The sequence below is a fragment of the Talpa occidentalis genome, unplaced genomic scaffold, assembly GCF_014898055.3.
Source record: "Talpa occidentalis isolate TD23 unplaced genomic scaffold, MPIMG_talOcc4v2.1 talOcc4.2, whole genome shotgun sequence".
NCBI lineage: Eukaryota > Metazoa > Chordata > Mammalia > Eulipotyphla > Talpidae > Talpa > Talpa occidentalis.
In genome coordinates this window covers 40,978,373-40,996,014 of record NW_023602073.1, presented here as the reverse complement: position 1 = coordinate 40,996,014, position 17,642 = coordinate 40,978,373, and the positions used below count along the sequence as shown (strand labels likewise).

General features: G+C 49.9%; 1 pseudogene; it reads right to left on the bottom strand.

Annotated features, from left to right (window-relative positions):
* Positions 1-10,526: 10,526 nt before the first annotated feature.
* On the bottom strand, positions 10,527-10,810 carry LOC119251245 (cystatin-B-like; annotated as a pseudogene).
* Positions 10,811-17,642: the final 6,832 nt, after the last annotated feature.

Genomic DNA, 17,642 nt, shown 5'->3' with positions numbered 1-17,642 from the left:
GAATTGGCCTGCAGTACCTGTATCTTTGGGGAAATTCCTCATGAGGCTCCCATGACATTTGGGGTTTCTGGACCTGCCAAGGGGTTGCCTTCTTTACCCTCATGACAGACCCTTGTACCCCTTAAATAAGTGCCAGTTTATTGTTGTCTTGCAGCCTCTGAGATGAGTCTGGTTTCTGGAAACACAACATTCCAGACAAAGCCTTGGTAACATATCCGTATTTCCAATTGTCTATTAAAGAGAAGGGGAAAAAGAACTTTACTGGATTTATGCAAACTTTTTTTTAATGATTTATTTATGCATAGAAGAGATCGGGTATAGGCCAGAGGTGGTGGGGAGGCTGGTGAGAGGATTCACCAGAGACAGAGTGGGAAACAGAACAGGCAGATCTACTGAAATACACTGCTGAGGGGAGCAGCGGGCAAGTAGGGAGAGGTCTGCTGCACCATGTGGGCAGCTCCCTGGCAGGGGATCCATCTCAGGCCATCACAGTGTCTCTTCCAGGTGTTTCCTTCCACGTCTCTAAGTTCTTGGTTCAAGTCCAAAGCCAAGAATCAGGGGGCCTTCTCCACACGCCTCTCTCCTGTGCGTCTCCGGGTGTTCTCTGCACTGACAAACCTTTATGTTCCAAGCAAACAGCCCACCAGAACAGCCCAGCACAGATGACACTCCTGGTGTCCATCCTGTTCAGCCCCAGAACTTGCCATCAACCTCCTGGGTATCCTGCCCCTGGTACATCAGAGGGCGTCAGTGTCTGGCACTCTTTGGGTCATCAGCAGGGCAGGATCTCAGTTTAAAACAAGAGCTTTAGTTCAAAGAAAACAGATCATGAGTCGTGTAGCGTGTGCGTGCAGCCTGTGTGTTTGCAGGTTCCTGTACTAGGTATGGGCCCTTCCTCCCTGGCCCCCTCTCAAAAGGACAAAGGTGAGGTAGAGGACAGGGCACTGTCTGTGGTTCTCACCCATGTGCTCAATTACAACCACTCAGGCTCAGGGAACAGCAATGAGGTTTCATTAACAAACAGGAGAGCAGGGAAATAAAGAGTTTCTAAGGGCTCAGTGGCAGCTGTTCACCCCAGATAGTGTCCGCAGTGTCTAATAGTCCCAAATTAAGGCTGCCATGCAAGGTGGTACAGTCCCGTCAGGGAGGGCCTGGAGGTGGGGCACAGCCGCAAGCACTGGGTCAGGATCCAACTCACAGTGGCATCGGGAGGTGCTCGCAGGGGGTGCTCCCATCTGAGGTGACACCCCAACAGGCACAGCCACAGTCTGAATGCCAAGCTGGACTGGAAGGAGGCAACAGTAGTAGGAGGTGGTGCCAGACAGACAGCAGCATGACAGGTCTCAAAGGGGAACTTGCTGCTGTAGCCCCAGTGGGCTGCATGCCCTGGGGTGGTGTGGGGGGGATAGAGAGCCTCTGCTGCCAGATTGGCTGCGGCCTTTGTCCATGACACTAATGGGGGCTGGTGGTGAAGTGCCCACCTATTGTCACCCTCTGCCATTCCCTCTGCTGGTTGCAGTGGGCACAGATGTCAGGGTGGCCTGGGCCCTGTCCTCAAGCAGCAGCCTCCTGGAGCCTGCCAGGGTGGGTGGGGTCCATTCAAACCCAGCTGAGGCCCCCACAGCTCTCATCCCTAGCCCATGAGGTGGCCTCAGCGAAGCTGTCCTGTGGCACCCACTGCAGGGCGGCCTTGGAGCTGCCCAGAAGCAGCTCCTCTGGGGGCAGGGGAGGGGGACCCTAAGCCCTAGGGGCTCCTGTGCTTAACCCTGGCTTGCTCTGGGGGAGGGGCCCTCTGAAGGCTGCCTGCCACTGGCTGGAAATCCCCCTCTGCCACCCTCTAGAGCTGTGCCCACCAGCTCCCACCCGCACACACAGGGTGCAGGGCAGGAAACCCCCCCTGCTGCTGCCAGCCCTTTCAGCCTCCTGCTCCCACTGGCCTCTGGCTGTGCCCACTGGGGCAGCCCCACCAACAAAGCCCTCATTCCACCACTCAGGGGGCAGGACAGAGCTGGGTAAGCCACAGGGGTCTGGAGTCAGTGTCACACACTACACTATTATATACAAACATACACACATATCTATTAATGCCTTTAGTAAATTTTACTTGAAAAAAAAATTGCATCATAAATTTGTATCAAATGAATGAGAAATCCATCTAGGGATAGTAGCAGGCCCTCCGCATCTCTCCTTCACATGCTTCACTGTCTGAAATGTTGAATGGCATCCTCACCCCTTTCTTACAACCCAGATGTTACATTAGGATATGCTGTAAAGTCCACCTCTAAATATATCCAGATATAACGACTTCCTGTTATTTTCCTGATCTCACCCCATAAAGCTACCAAATTTTCCATCCTAGAATCTGTGCTAGTTTCCTACATTTATCTTCCCACCTCTCACCTTCACCTCTTGATTCTGCACAGCAGCCAGACAGAGGCTTCTAAAGAGAAGTTGCACCGTGTCACTCTCTGTCCAGAAAGGTCTGTTAATCCCACATCTTACTCAGAGAAAAGATGATGAATTCCAAACCAATCTTCATTGACAAGCCCAAATATTTGGCAATTATTTCCTTTTATAGAAAAGTGTAGATTTTTCACCTTGAAACATAGCAAAAGCCCAGTGTATCAGTTTAGTGAAAAATCCAGCAGCCAAATATACTACATGGCCATCAAGTTTCCCTTTGTAAGTACATTTAGATTCACATAATTTTAAGCTTATTACATGAAGGTTTTAAATAAAAACCATCGGGCCTCCCTGGTGGTGCAAGGGGTTAAGCCCCGCACTGTGAAGCAAACCGCAGCCTCTGCAGCACAAGTTCGATCCCCGGCCGGCCAGGGAGGAACCCATATGGTGAAGCAGACCTCTCCTGTCTCACCCGCTGCTCCCCTCAGCAGTGTATTTCTGTCGTCTGCCTGTTCTGTTCCCCACTCTGTCTCTGGTGAATCCTCTCACCCCCTGCATCTCTGGCCTGTACCCCAGCTCTGGTATGCATAAATAAATGAATCTTTAAAAAAAATAAATAAAAGCCATCAAAATCTTTAGCTAAATAATCCCACATCTGGACTGAATCATGGTAGTATGGATATTTTTTTTAATTCCAGTTTATTTATTGATCAGTAACATGTAACATTTGACAATGATCAGAGAAGAAGCTTCCTGTGTGTAGGGAGATGACAGCGTCATCACACCTGTTAGGAAGTGGGTCACTTGCACAGTCACTACTAGATTCTATCAGACCTGCTGTCATGCTGAGGCTTCCCCGTGAGCAAAGTATGACAAGTGGTCACTGCCAGGCCAGCAGGGAAGATGGAGCTCACTCCTGACACCAAGCACCACCTGAATCATGTGTTTGTGTTTCCTTGTTATGGCGCTGAGCCTTGGTGTTATTAAACACAATGCCATTTTCTTTTTTTTTTTTAATAATAAATTTTATTTTTATATTCCCCATACATTTGCAACCCCCCCATTCTGACCCCAATCCCTCCCCTCCCACCCCCCACTCCCCAAAAACTGTCTCTGGTTCATAGTTTTTTGTTGATTTTGATTTTCACTTTCTTATAGTTATTCATTTTCCTGGTCCCTTATTTAAGTTCTCTAGATTCCTGCTATGAGTGAGACCATCCAGTTTTTTTTTTTTTTCTTTCTGGCTTATTTCACTGAGCATGATCCCTTCCAGCGCCATCCATGTTGCTGCAAATGGCATGTGTTTATCTTTTTTGAATGCTGAGTAATATTCCATGGTATATATGTACCACATCTTCTTGATCCAGTCATCTATTTTTGGGCATTTGGGCTGTTTCCAAAGCTTAGCTATTGTAAATAGAGCTGGTATAAACATAGGGGTGCAGGTGTTCTTTGGAACTGATGTTTCTGTGTCCTTTGGGTAAATACCTAGGAGTGGAATTGCTGGATCATATGGAAGCTCTATGTTTAGTAGGTCCAGAAATCTCCACACAGCTCTCCATAGTGGTTGGACCAGTTTGCACTCCCACCAACAGTGCAGAAGAGTTCCTTTTTCTCCACACCCTCGCCAACATTTGTTGTTGCTAGTTTTTTTAATATGTGCCATTCTCACTGGTGTAAGATGGTATCTCATGGTAGTTTTGATTTGCATTTCCCTGATTACAAGTGATGTTGAACATTTTTTCATATGCCTGTTGGACATTTGCATTTCCTCTTCACAGAAGTTTCTTTTTAGCTCTTCTGCCCATTTTTTGACAGGATTATTTTCTTTGTTGTTGTTGAGTCTCATCAGCTCTTTGCAGATTTTTGTGATCAGTCCTTTATCATTAGTGTTGTGTGCAAAAATGTTCTCCCAGTTGGTGGGGTTTCTCTTTGTTTTTGTTATTGTCTCTTTTGCTGTGCAGAAGCTCTTTAATTTGATGTAGTCCCAGCTGTTTATCTTTGCCTTCACTATCACTGCTTTGGGTGATGTGTCTGTAAAGATGTCTTTGATGTGCATATCACGTAGTGTTTCGCCTATATTTCCTTCTATGTATTTTATGTTTTCAGGTCTTATGTCTAGTTCTTTAATCCATTTTGAGTTGATTTTTGTGTATGGTGTGAGGTAGTGGTCAAGCTTCATTCTTTTGCATGTAGCGACCCAGTTTTCCCAGCACCATTTATTGAACAGACTTTCTTTGCTCCAATACATAGTCTTTGCTCCTTTGTCAAAGATTAGTTGATCATAAATCTGTGGGTTTATTTCTGGATTTTCTATTTGATTCCATTGGTCTGTATGTCTGTCCTTGTTCCAATACCATGCAGTTTTGATGATTATGGCTTTGTAGTATAGTTTGAAGGCTGGGAGCGTGATGCCTCCATTCCCTTCTTTTTTTTTCAGGAGAGCTTTGGCTATTCGGGGTTTTTGTGATTCCACAATGCGATTTTCTTAATGAACGTGGTGGGTTAATAGAAAAGGACATAACCTGGTCCCCTCAATCATTTACTTTCTCTCTACCTTTTTAAAAATTAGTGTTCAGACAATATGAGTTACATATTCACTGGCTGGAAAGACATAGTCACCTCTTAGGTCACCCCTGGTGTTTATGCAGGAGGTTGGTTTCTCTTGGTCTCTCAGCATGACCATCTCTCAGCAGGGCCCTCAATGCAGAGTTTCAAATGCTACCAAATCTCCTGGCTGGATGTAGATTATTTTCCTTCATTAAAAATATTTAATAGGGCCTCCCTGGTGGTGCAGTGGTTGAGCACAGGGTTGCGAAGGTGCCCGCAGCCTCTGCAGCGCCGGTTCAGTCCCCGGCAACCGGGCGAGGGTTCCACATGGCGCGCAGACCTCTCCAGCCGCCCACTGCTCCCCTCAGCAATGTACTTAGGTCCTTCTGCCTGCTCTGCCCCCCGCTCTGGCTCTGGTGAATTCTCTCACCCTCCCTCACTTCTGACTGTACCCAGTGCTTGTATAAACAAACAAACAAACAAATAAATCTTTAAAAATAATTTAATAATTGGGAAATCATCTGCCCAAACTCTGTAGTCTCTCCATGGAATAACTTCTCATTTTATCATTCCCTGCTGGCTGCTGTGCTTTCCTTCTGTCTCCTTCACATAACTGTGGGCCTTTCCCTTGAAAGGAGTAAGAATTTTTAAATGAGCCTCCAATCCAATCCCGCAATGTAAAATATTGCCCAGACTTTTAGTCAAAGAAGAGGTGAAGATGCGTGTGTTGAGCAGAGCCATTAATAAACGGCCTTAAGATTTGAAGCTACAGGCCTCCCTGGTGGCACAAGGGGTTAAGTACCGCACTATGAAGCTATCCGCAGCCTCCGCAGCACGAGTTCCATCCCCGGCCAACCAGGGAGAAGCCCACATGGTGAGGCAGACCTCACCTGTCTTGCCTGCTGCTCCCCTCAGCAGTGGATTTCAGTCAGTCTGCCTGTTTTGTTCCCCGCTGTGTCTCTGGTGAGTCCTCTCACCCCCCGCATCTCAGGCCTGTACCCCAACTTTTGTATGCATAAATAAATATTTTTTTAAAAGATTTGACGATACAAAAGTCATCATCATGAATAGAAATTGTCCAGATATTGACCAAGATGTAGCACTAAATAAGCCAGCTTGTGGACCATACACTAATAATGAGTTGAATCTAGCCATTTGGGAATTCTCCTATGTTGTCACATAATTTGCTGTATCCTCTCAGCTTTAGCAAGAACAGTGAGATGGTGGGAATACTTAATCCATGGTAATGACATAACAGTAAACAATTTCTTGCAAGTTTGATTCTTTAAAAATTGTGGGTATTGGGCCTCTTTGGTGGTCTAGGGGTTAAGCCTCAGCACTACCACTGAGAAGGTCCACTGCAACAGCCTGAGTGGATCCTGGCCCAGGGAGCTGACCCACATGGCACAGCAGACCTCCTCATCTTGCCCACTACTCCCATTAGCAATGCATTTCAGTATATCCACCTATTCTGCTCCCCACTCTGTCTCTGGTGAATTCTCTCACCACCTCCCTCCGCGCCCACCCCCCACCACCCGTACCTCTGGCCTTCACCCCAGTACTTCTACACAAAAATTAAAAAAAAAAAACTTAAAAAAATTGTGAATGTTTCATTAGGGAATTATAGATAAATAATAACTCATTGTTGAAAAAAGAAAATACAGGTTAAAGGCACCAAGACTTGTTACTATCAGGAGAATAAAAATTTGTTGGAAGATGTTCCTTCTGGCCATGTGGGGGATATATAAGTGGCATTAAAAAGTCATAACCTGCAGCATCAAGTACAAGATCCATCTCAGACCCAGCAAACAGCAGAGGCTGGGGACCCAGTGGTGGTGCAGGTGCAACAAGACACAATGGGGGACTTAGTCAGCGGGAGTCAGGCTTTGTCATCAAATGAGTGATGCCAAACTAGAGAGGGTCTGTCCACCATCCAGCGCTGCTGGGCCAGGAAGCCTGGGCTGGTCTGCAGCCCTGGTCAGCAATAGGCGAAGCCTGGTGGGGCTCAAGGGTTAGTTTTGAAGTTTGGTTTAATCTGGCCCTTCGTTTGCTTTCCCTCCATCCATATATGAGGGATTTCTCTTTATCTTTTTGATGTACCCCTCTTCCATCCATGTTGCTGCAGTGGCATGAGTTATGTTTTCTGACCGTGGATGCTATTTCATTATACCAGGACATACATCACTTGTATATGTACATTCATGTATACCTGTAATTCCAGCTTCTTCTTGATTTGTCACCTGTCTGGGGCATTCAGGTGGTTCCCATAGCTTAGCTACTGTAAACAGTGCTGCAGTGGTGATGGGAGTGCAGGGCCCTTCACAGGAGAGTATTTATCCTCTGTGAGTAGATCCTCAGTGTAGAATTGCTGGGTCCCATTGCTGGGTCCACATTCACTCTTTTAAGAAACCTCAATACTGTTTCCATAAGGGCTGGCTCAGTCTATATCCAAAAGCAATGCAGGACTGTCCCCTTTTTTCTACATCCTTGCCAGCACTTGAGTTTCTGGTCTTTTGGATATGGGCCATTCTCGCAGGTGTGAAGCGTTTTAAACCAGGAGATCATAAAACCACAAAATGTGGGCAAAAAGAAATCCTGTAACACTCAGGCCAACACAAGGCTGTCTCACACTGTGAAAGAAAATAATCATGAAGAAATTCAGGTGAATGACCTGAGTGTTAACATTATCAATGGTCCACTGCATTCTCAAGATGTCCTCTTGAAAGCATCCCCATCAACTAGTCCCAGCCTTGATGCCTCATCCCCACCCCACTGCAGTCCTCCAGGGTCTCACCTTTAGGGGCTGACATACACTTCAGAGCACTGGGACTATAGCTGCCTGGGGGAGAACACAACAAAACTTGGTCAGAGATGAGACCACAGAAGGAACTGATGAGTGTAACTTCCCCATGGGCTCCAACTACACTGTCCCCAGGGGCTCAGGGATCTAACCCCTGATCCACTCTTACCTGCAGCCTGAGTGTAGCTTCCTCCTTGTCCTCCTGTGGGAAGAAGCATCATGTGAGACCAGGGAGCAGTCAGGTCAGAAGCCTAAAAGAATCTTCTAATCCTGTACAACAGGGAAGTTTCCAGAACTGTGAGTAAAGTCCCAGGTCAGGACTGGGAAAAATGAAGAAAGGAGGTGAGGGGGACTGGACCAGATGCCCTCTGGGCAACACCCATGTGTGGATGGTACTTCCCATTAACCAGGCAGGGCAAGTTCTCCCTGGGACATGAAATCCCTCAGTGAACAAGATCCCCCCACTCCCTTCCCTACCTGACCACTTCTTCTATACCCTCACACATAAAGCTACCTTTAGTGTAATCAGCACACCTACAAAGAAAACTGAGCTGGAAATGAGGACCATGGCAAGGATGGAGAACTGATAACTCCTTCTGGAAAGGAACAGAGATACACATGCCATGTGCAGTATGAGGGGCTGCTGGAGCCCCAAGTCCTGAGAAGGGGTAAGGAGGGGGATGTGGGCACACGGCTGACTCAGGGCCATCAGAAGCCCTTCTAGCGACCTTCAGAGGGTCAGATTGAGGCCTCAGGTTCAGGGTCTGACATTCCCTTCCTTCCAGTGCCACCTCCACAGCTGCCCACTTCTGGAAGTTTCCATTCCCCCCTCCCTGGTCTGGAGTTCACCAGCTCTGTGTCCTGGGTCAGGTCCTCCCCATCTCGCTGCCAGGTCAGGGTGATGTCCGCAGGGTAGAAGCTCAGGGCCCAACACCTCAGGGTGACCTCATGCTCAGAGATGGGGTGATGGGTCATGTATGGCTATTGGGGGGCCTGAGTAGGAAGAATCAGAAATTTCATGCTTTGTGTTTCCTCCATGGACACTGAAGCAGCCTCATGTGACCATCCTCCAACGGACAGAACAGTATGCTTGGAGGGAGGAAGCACAAACCCCAGAAACCAGCCTGGTCTGGGAGTCCGGGAGAGCAGGTGGGAGCCCAGGGAGGGATGCAGGTCTCTGAGCATTTTGCTGCTGACTTGGGTGGAGGGTGATGACACAGACAGGCGGGAGTGAGATCTCCAAAAATGCTCTCTGACCAAAAAACAAGATCTCGAGAGAGAAACTCATTGTTCCTACGATGGCTGCTGTTCAAAAGGATCCTGTGCAGGGTGATTTCAGGGATGGTGTCCCCTCTTTCTCAGGAGAAATTCCATTCCTGAACTGTCCTTCAGAAAATGTAGGCGCCTCTGGGCCAGTCTCCATCCCAGAGCTGGAAAACGTGGCCGACAGCTCCCTCTCTGGCCAGAAGGGGGCGCTTTCTCACCATGATTCCATTTTCCCGCGGGGTGCGCGCCTCAGGGAGATCAAAGGCCCGCAGCCCCTCTTCAGCCCGCCCTTCAGTCACCCCGTGGTCTCCCGCCCGCACCCGATCTCCCTCCCTGAATAATCCTAAACTTAAAACCTAAAGGGTGAAAGTCCCGCGGGCTCTTCCCTGGTCAAGGGGCCTGTCAGGGGCCACGGCCTCGGGGGTCACGGGGCCCCGAGACTCGGGGCGGGGTGGGGCGGGAGCGGTGACCCGCCCCGGCCCGCGCTGCTCCCCGGCCCGGCTCTGGCTGCGGCGGCCGCGCGGGGCCTCCGGGATCGCCTGGAGCCTCCGCGCCGAGTGTCTGCGGAGCCGCGTCTCCTCGCCCGACCCTCCCGCCCCGCCCGCCCGCCCAGGGGCCCGCGGCTCCGCGCTCTGGCCCGGGGAGTCGCCGTCGAACCCCCGAACTGCGGGTCGTCCACGTAGCCCCCGCGATGCACCGGGGCTCCCCGAGGCCGGGCGGGACATCACCATTTCTAACACCCTCAGAGAGGGGGAGCCTGGGGGCGGGGAGGGGTGAAAGCCGGGGGACCCTCCTCCCGGGGCAGGTCCTGAGTCCCAGGGAGATGGGGCAGGGGAGAAAGTGTCCAGGAGGGAGGGAGCTCCAGAGACTGAACATGGGCAGCGGGTCCAGAAGGGGCAAGACTCAGGGGACAAAAGGAGGAGGCAGGTGGGGGACAGAAAGGGACCAGGACTGAGGGGGCCACGGGGGTGACAGAGGGGCCTAAGGCAGCAGCTTCCTCTGCAGAAGCCTTTTCCCTCCACCCTGCACTCACCAGCCCAGGTGTCTGTCTGGGCCAGAGCCCTGGAGAGAAGCAGCAGGAGGAGGGTTGGGGGCCCCATGCCCAGCACTCATTTTCAGGACAATGTCTGCTAATTAACCAAATCAAATAGCCACAGATTTTGTCATTCATTCCTTCATGTGAAGATGGTATTGCCTACAAAAAAGAAAAATAGTCCAATTCATCTCATGCAAATATTTTTCTTGGCACATAACAGCTGGGAACGCAGCAGGAGTGTTGTGTATGCACTAGCGTGTCATCGCATCAGGTGCTGTAAAATGTGGATTTGAGGATGACAGAATAATGAAGATGACTTTTTTTTTAGAGAGTTAAGAAACTATTGTATTCTGGGGATCGCTGATGGGGAAGGAAGCCCAAAAGGAACTGTGAGCAGGAAGGCCTTCCCCCAGCAGGTCTGCGCAGCTGGCAGGGCATGGAAAGGCGGCTGGGGAGCGGCGTCAGCCGGGGCTAGAAGTAGGAGAGCTCGTCCTGGTCCTGCCGGGTCCTGCTGGTCTGAGAGCTGGACAGGGACGGGGCTTGTTTTCGTGGGGGAGGCTCCGAAAGACTCGAAGGCGCATGAAGTCTTCCTCGCCCACTTGAACCTTGATGAAGAAGTTCCTCCCGGCGACCAGCTGGCTCTTGAACTCCACAGCCTTGAACCTGGGGAACGTCTGGTTCTCCTTCTCTTCCAGCTGGGCCTTCCCCTGGTCGGCGATGGCCTGGGTCTCGGCGCGGGGCTGCGGGGCGGTGGGAGCCGCACATCATGCTGCCCGCGGGGGGCGCAGACACGAGGTGGTTCCTGCGCTGGCGGGGCTGGGGCCCAAGATAATTTTTAATATTTCAACCAAGACACTTTGAAATGAAACTGGCTTGGAGATGTGTTTCTGAGGTAAGTAGCTGTGAAGAAAAACTGCAGTTAGTAATACAAGCTCCATTTTTAGTAAGTTTTACCTCAGCAGATGGCAAAATAGTGAAAAAGCCAATGGTGTCTTAGTGACATTTTGAAAATAGTTTTGACCTCGTGGATCCTGTGACAGGCTCTGGGTGACTTCAAGGATTCCACAACCACACTTTGAGAAATACTTTTCTCAGTGAACCAGGGAGCATCTCCCAAGTGTTCTCTGCCTTTGCCTCCTCTTCACTTCCCAGCATCCCTCTCCCTGGCTGGCTCCTGCCTCCCCAAGCTGCCTCCCCTGCAGACACAATGGGGAGCAGAGAGAGGACCCCGGAGACTTGGAGCTTGCTCTGTCATGAGAGATGGACACTGAGTAAAGGTGACAAAGACACGTGTAAACCCGACCTGAGCCACGTGCTGGAAGGAGTGTGTTTGTTGTGAAAGCAGAGAAGCAGGAGACCTCACACTATTATCAATAGTATCAGAGATGTAAAAAAAATATTAAAAACAGGTGCTCCCTCGTGGCATAAGGTTTAAGTCTGAGTGCTAACACTTCTTAGATCTGAGTTTGATCCCCGGCCAGGAAGCAACCCACAGAGGGCAGCAGACCTCTCCTGTCTCACCCACCCATCCCCTCAGCAGTGGATTTCAGTAGATTGGCCACTTCTGCTCCCTCCTCTGTGTCTGGTGAATCCTCTCACCCTCTGCCCCTCTGGCCTATACCCCAGTTCTTGTATGCATAAATAAATAAAAAATGAATCTTAAAAACAAACAAAGAAATAAATTACATGCAGCATCAAGTACAAGATCCATCTTAGACCCAGCAAACAGCAGAGGCTGGGGACCCAGTGGTGGTGCAGGTGAAACAACACACAATGGGGGATTCAGTCAGCTGGAGTCAGGCTTTGTCGTCAAATAAGTTTGATGTCAAACTAGAGAGGGTCAGTCCACCATCCAGCGCTGCCAGGCCAGGAAGTCTGGGCTGGTCTGCAGCCCCAGCCAGTAGTCAGGCACCACCTAGGAGACTGAAGGGATAGCTTTTAAGTTTGGCTTAATCTAGCCCTTTGTTTAATTTTTCTATATCCATACCTAAGTGACATATTTGTCTTTCTCCCTTGGGCTTATTTCCATTAGCTCCATCCATGTTGCCCCAGATGGCATTAGTTCATGTTTCTTGATGATTAGTATTCTATTACCTATGTACCACCCCTTCCACAGCTTAGCTACTGTAAATAGTGCTGCAGTGATCAGGGGGGTGCAGTTTTCCTGTGAAGTAGTGTAACGTCCTCTGAAGGTGTGCTGGCGCCTGCCGCCCTAAAGGGAGCCGGAGTCTCTGAGAGCACCTGCTTACTCTGCACAGGAGGTTCCAGGAGGTTAGAAGTTCTGCAAACAGAACTTCTTCCCCAAATGAACTCCTGTTCCCTGAGGACATGCTGACTTGTGGCATGATCCCTACTAACTAGAAAAACTTGTTCCTGCAGTAACTTATTCATTTGTATAAGCATAAACACAATTGCAAACTATTTCCTTATCCCTTTGTTCATATCTTTAATAAGAGCTTGGGTTGGGAAAGTGAGAGGCAGAGCCGCCCTAGAGGTCTCTCCCCAGCCTCCCCCTGCTGCTAATTCATTTAGACTTTGAGTCTTCCTTCATAGCTGAGAACTTCTCATGGGCTGTTGAGGCAGGATAGATACGTTGGAATGGGCCTGCTGGGTCCTATGGCAGGTGCTCAGTTAATTTTCTAAGAAACCTGGTCACCATTTTCCAGCAGGGCTGAACCAGTCTACATTCCCCAAAATAGTGCAGGACTGTTCCCTTGTCTCCATGTCCTGCCAGCTCTTGTTATGTCTGGTCCTTTTGATATGGGCCCTTCTCACAGGTGTGAAGTGGTTTCTCATTGTGTTTTAAATCAGGGGATCTTGAATCAAGAAGATGGGGTACACTTCACTCCAGTGAGAAAGCCCACATGAAAAATGAAAAAAACAGAAACAACAAATGCTGGTGAGGATGTGGAGAAAAAGGAACTCTCCTATATTGCTGGTGGGAATGCAAACTTGTCCAAACATTATTCAGAGCTGTGTGGAAGACCCTCAAATTACTAAAAATGGATCTACCTAATGATCCAGCAATTCCATTCCTAAGAATCTACCCAAAGGACACAAAAACACTAATTCAAAAGGAAAACGGCACCCCTATGTTTATTGTAGCACTATTTATAATAGGTAAGATATGAAAACAACCCAAATGCCCAAAAATAGATGACTGGATGGAGAAGATGTGATACATATACACAAGGAAAACTATTCAGCAATCATTAAGATCATCCTCAATCCACAGTCTAAAATATCTGCTGTGCTGACCTGGAAGTACAAATGGAGTCTTCTGCATTCCCAAGCACTGTGTCCTGGCAATGGGGTGGTCCCCAGGAAAGGGGGTTTCTGGTTTCTTGCCCCACCCAAGAGAGGTTGGAGCTGAGCTGGGAGAGGAAGAAGCTGCAGAAGGGATGGAGGAAGGAAGGAAGCAAGATGGAGCTAAAAGGAAACCTGGAGGAGACACGTGGAAGTGACAGACATGTGGACAAATTGCTCTTGCCTTTTGGTCGTGGACTGGGTGACACAGATGTGGGTGACAGACCCGTGGGGAGGTGACAGTGGTGGTTCTTGTCTTGATTTTGCTCTTTTCCTCCCAGACTTGTCTGGTTGTTTCTGATCCTTTCCTGTGGGTTCCCACTGAAAGGTGCTTTGGACTTGGGGCAGGCTTCTGGGCCTTGCTCTGGGCCAGTTCCATTTGGGTGGACTTTGTGTGCGTAAGATTATCCTCAAATCCACATTCTAAAATATCTGGTATGCAGGGAGAAGGGCACCCCAGACCCCACAAACCTGCCTGCTCTAAATAGGTTCTGCCATCGGCTGCGTCAATACAAAACGTATGAGATTTTAATGGAAAGGAACTTTTATTTTTATATATATATATATTTTTATTTATGCAAGAACCAGGGTACAGTCCATATGCACAGGAGGGTGAGAGGATTCACCAGAGACAGAGCGGGGAACAGAACAGGCAGAATGACGAAATACACTGCTGAAGGGAGTAGTAGGCGAGACTGGAGAGGTCTGCTTGCCATGTGGGTTGTTCCGAGGCTGGTGGGGATCGAACTGGCACTGCAGAGGCTGCAGACAGCTTCACAGCACTGCGCTCAACCACCTGTGCTACCAGGGAGGCCCTGGAAAGGAACTTTAATACAATTAGTAAACAATACATTGTCGCGAGCGTGATAGATAAGCTTCAGTCAGAAGTTGGCTCTCAAAGAGAATTTTTTTCCTATATTAGTCACACACACTTATGTTCATACAGGCAAGCCAACCCCAAGTTCCCAAAGTACATTAGACTGAAGACAGTCGCCGCGAAGTGTGTTAGCCGGGCCTTCCACCAAGGTGGAAGTCCTTAGGCTGTGGAAGTCTCTAGGCTCGAGGGCACGCAGTGCGGATGGTCGTGCAGGGTGTTGAGCTGATAGACCCCTTGGGCTGCTGTCAGGGAGCAGGCCACCGGGGTCACGGGGAGCAGAGCCTGAAAGTGCAAGTTTCCTGGTGTGCCAAACCTGGGAGCGAGCTAGCAGCAGGAGCGAGGAGAGGTTTCAGCTGGAGAGCGAGTCTGAGTCCAAAGGGAGGCAGCGAGCTGGACTCTGGAAGAGTAGCCTCCAGTGAGTCTGTTGCTCCGAGCCAGTTGTTAGGACTGCTCTGAGTCTGCTTCAGGGAGCTGCTCCTTTTATACCTTCTTACCAGGTTTAGGCTCAGGCACCGTCTACTTTATCAGTCTTTACCACTCCGTATGTGGCCTCAGCTACTTTCTCTCACAGCGCTCGCAGGCACCTTAACATTGTCAATTTTACTTGTAAGTTTTATATGTTCGTTACACCAACTAACGGGGGCACAGAGTCAGCATCCCACGAACCTGATCTGGCCGTCGAGGGGCACAGGCCCACAATCGTGGCATCCCATGATTCCGTCCTGGCCTTCGGTACGGGACAAACAAACGAGAGGGTCATCTCCACTACTCCTTTGTTGCCTAGGATTCGGGCACCTAGTCTGGACGGGCGTCCCCAAAGCCAGGGTCTAGGTGTAACTGGAGTCGGCTGACGTGGACCCACCATGGTTTACGGAACAGCCGACTGAGGGAGGGGGTTAGGTGAGGAGCTGAATACCCAGAGGTGAGGGCCTCCCAGGAAGGCGGGTCAGGCAGGTGACTTACCCCAAGGGTCAAGGCCGGTGGTGGATGTGAGGGTCTGCAATGGAGAGGAGAGTCCCAGGGACGGGAAGGAGGCCCTGGCACCAGGGGACACAGCCTTCCCGGGTTTCAGGCACCAAGATGAAAGGTTCGGTGTGGTAAAGGAAAGAGCCAGGCCAAGCTTTCTCAAAGGAAGGAAAAATTTATTGCGCCCCAGGAGAAATTCACAGACCCAAGGTGGGGACCCCTGTGTGGAGTCGCACACGTTGCCAGGGGAAGGCAGGCTTTACAGGGTGAGGAGAGAGCAGGTGGGAGCCTGGGTTTGCAAGGGTGGGAAACGATTCTAGGGCGGGGAGGGGTTCATTGTCTGAATTTTCTAGGCAGGCTCCTGCGTTCCTGCCCAAGGTGGGCTTCCTGGTGGGCTTTTGCATTCTGGCTTCTTGCATGGACCTTTCAGGCTCCATTCTAAACTCACTCAATCCGAATTTGCCAGCGAGGGGGGAGGAGGGAGGAAGGACCGGGGCTCTGAGCTCCTGCCTTTGTAAACTACTTTCTGGCAGATTCTGCTGCCCAGCCACATGGAGAACCTCTGTACTAAACAGATGACTCGTAAGCACCCGTCAAATTTGAAAGGTCTGGCGGGAACCAGAGTTACTAGGATGAAAAGGCATCTGGTAGGAAGCCCACTTAGGGCCGAGAATGAGGACCTGCTGATACCATCAGAAAACAACTGTTCCTCGTTACCTGCAAGCCCGGCTTCCCTCTCCCCATCCTATAAACACCTGCCTTCCCCTGACAATAGGCGCGGCTTCACCGGCCCCCACCTTGGGTCCGTGAAGTTTGTCCAGGAACGCAATAAAGCCCCCTTTAAACTTATTCTGTCATCCTCATCTTTCCCTCCTCGTCTTCCCCTGACGAAACTTTCAAAATTAGAACATCCCACTGGAAATTAAACTTTGAAGTCAGAGACCATGTCCTACTGTGTAGCAGCACATGGGATTTTGCCTGATACCTTATATATGCTCCATAAACACTTGCTGAGGTACGAATGGAACAGCCTAGCATTCTCTAGCTTTGCGCCTATTAAAAATGGTGATATTAAGTGCTCACTAAGCACTCCTTTTGGCTGCTCACTGTGCTGTTTTGTATGCATGATGTTGTTGAGCTTGCACACTAACCCCATAGGACACTGAAGAAGTTGGAAATGTGGAGAGGTTGGCACAAGATCACCTATATAATGATTGCACCCTGGCTCAACCAACACTGATGCCAAAGCCTGTACTTGTTGGTAGAGATGTGATATTCTGATTTACAAACCCTTTAGCACACTGCTAGCCAGAGCCACCTTATCCAGAGAGAGCAGCAGTAATAATAACTATGATTCTATTGAGCCCTGGGAGCTCTGATTTGCTATGTGTGTGGTGTGAATCCTCATAGTGCAGGTGGACATTATCCCCGTTTCGTCAGGTAGGAAACTAAGGCTCAGAACAGGCCAGGTAACTTATGTGGCATCATACCCTCCATCTGTCCCCACTTCTCTCCTTTCAGACATGGTTGCAGTTCTAGGGGAGACCAGTGGACTCCATGCATTAAAGCTCTCAGAGACCAGATTAGGAGGGATCCAGAGGGTACCCAGATGCTACAGTAGGTGCTAGCCCTGCCTGGGGCTTGGGGGCATTCTCTGGGGATCCTGTTCTCTCTGGAGTCATATTGTATCAGACTGTTTCCTCTGGGGAGCTCATCCTGATATTTTGGTCATGGTGCTGCACAGGCTGGGCACTGCCCAACTCCACTGGTGCCATTCAGGTAGACAGAGTGACAACCCCTGGGTAGTGCCATGTGGTGGCCTCCGCAGAGCTCTGTGCCTTCACTGAGCTACTATAACATGTACTAGCTGTACCCCCCACCCCCATGGCAGTGCCTCTGACTACCCTGCCCACATGCCCTGCAAGCAGGAGCCATGTCCTTGGCTCGCGCTCTTCTGCTCAGTTCCTGCCGCTGGCCTGCCAGTAACAGGCGTCCCATTAGGGCTTGCGGCTCCCTTGCTGCTCCGTCACCCCTCATGGTCTTGCTCTAGCTGGACCTTTCGCCTGCTTCATCTGCCCCCTCCCAATACCTGAGTGCCGCCTTCTGCCTGCTGGGAATGTCCCTGGATCTCACTGTCCACCCTCGACCTAAGCAAGCTCCAGAGCCAGCCTCAGGGATCTCTGGGCCACGAGTATCTCCATTTCCTGCACGAGAATGTGAGTTTCCAGCTACTGCACATCTGGCGGTCACCAGGAAGGGCAGAGCAGAGTCTTGACTGCCACTGGGGACAGGAGTGCTTGTCAGCCTCTGTGCCAAGGCTTTGTCATTTTCTCTGGGGCAGGCAGATGGGCTGTGAGCATCGCTTCTATCAAATATATTGGCCAGCATTTATTCACCTCTTACTGCATGCCAGATGCCCAGCATTGCTATCAAGTCTG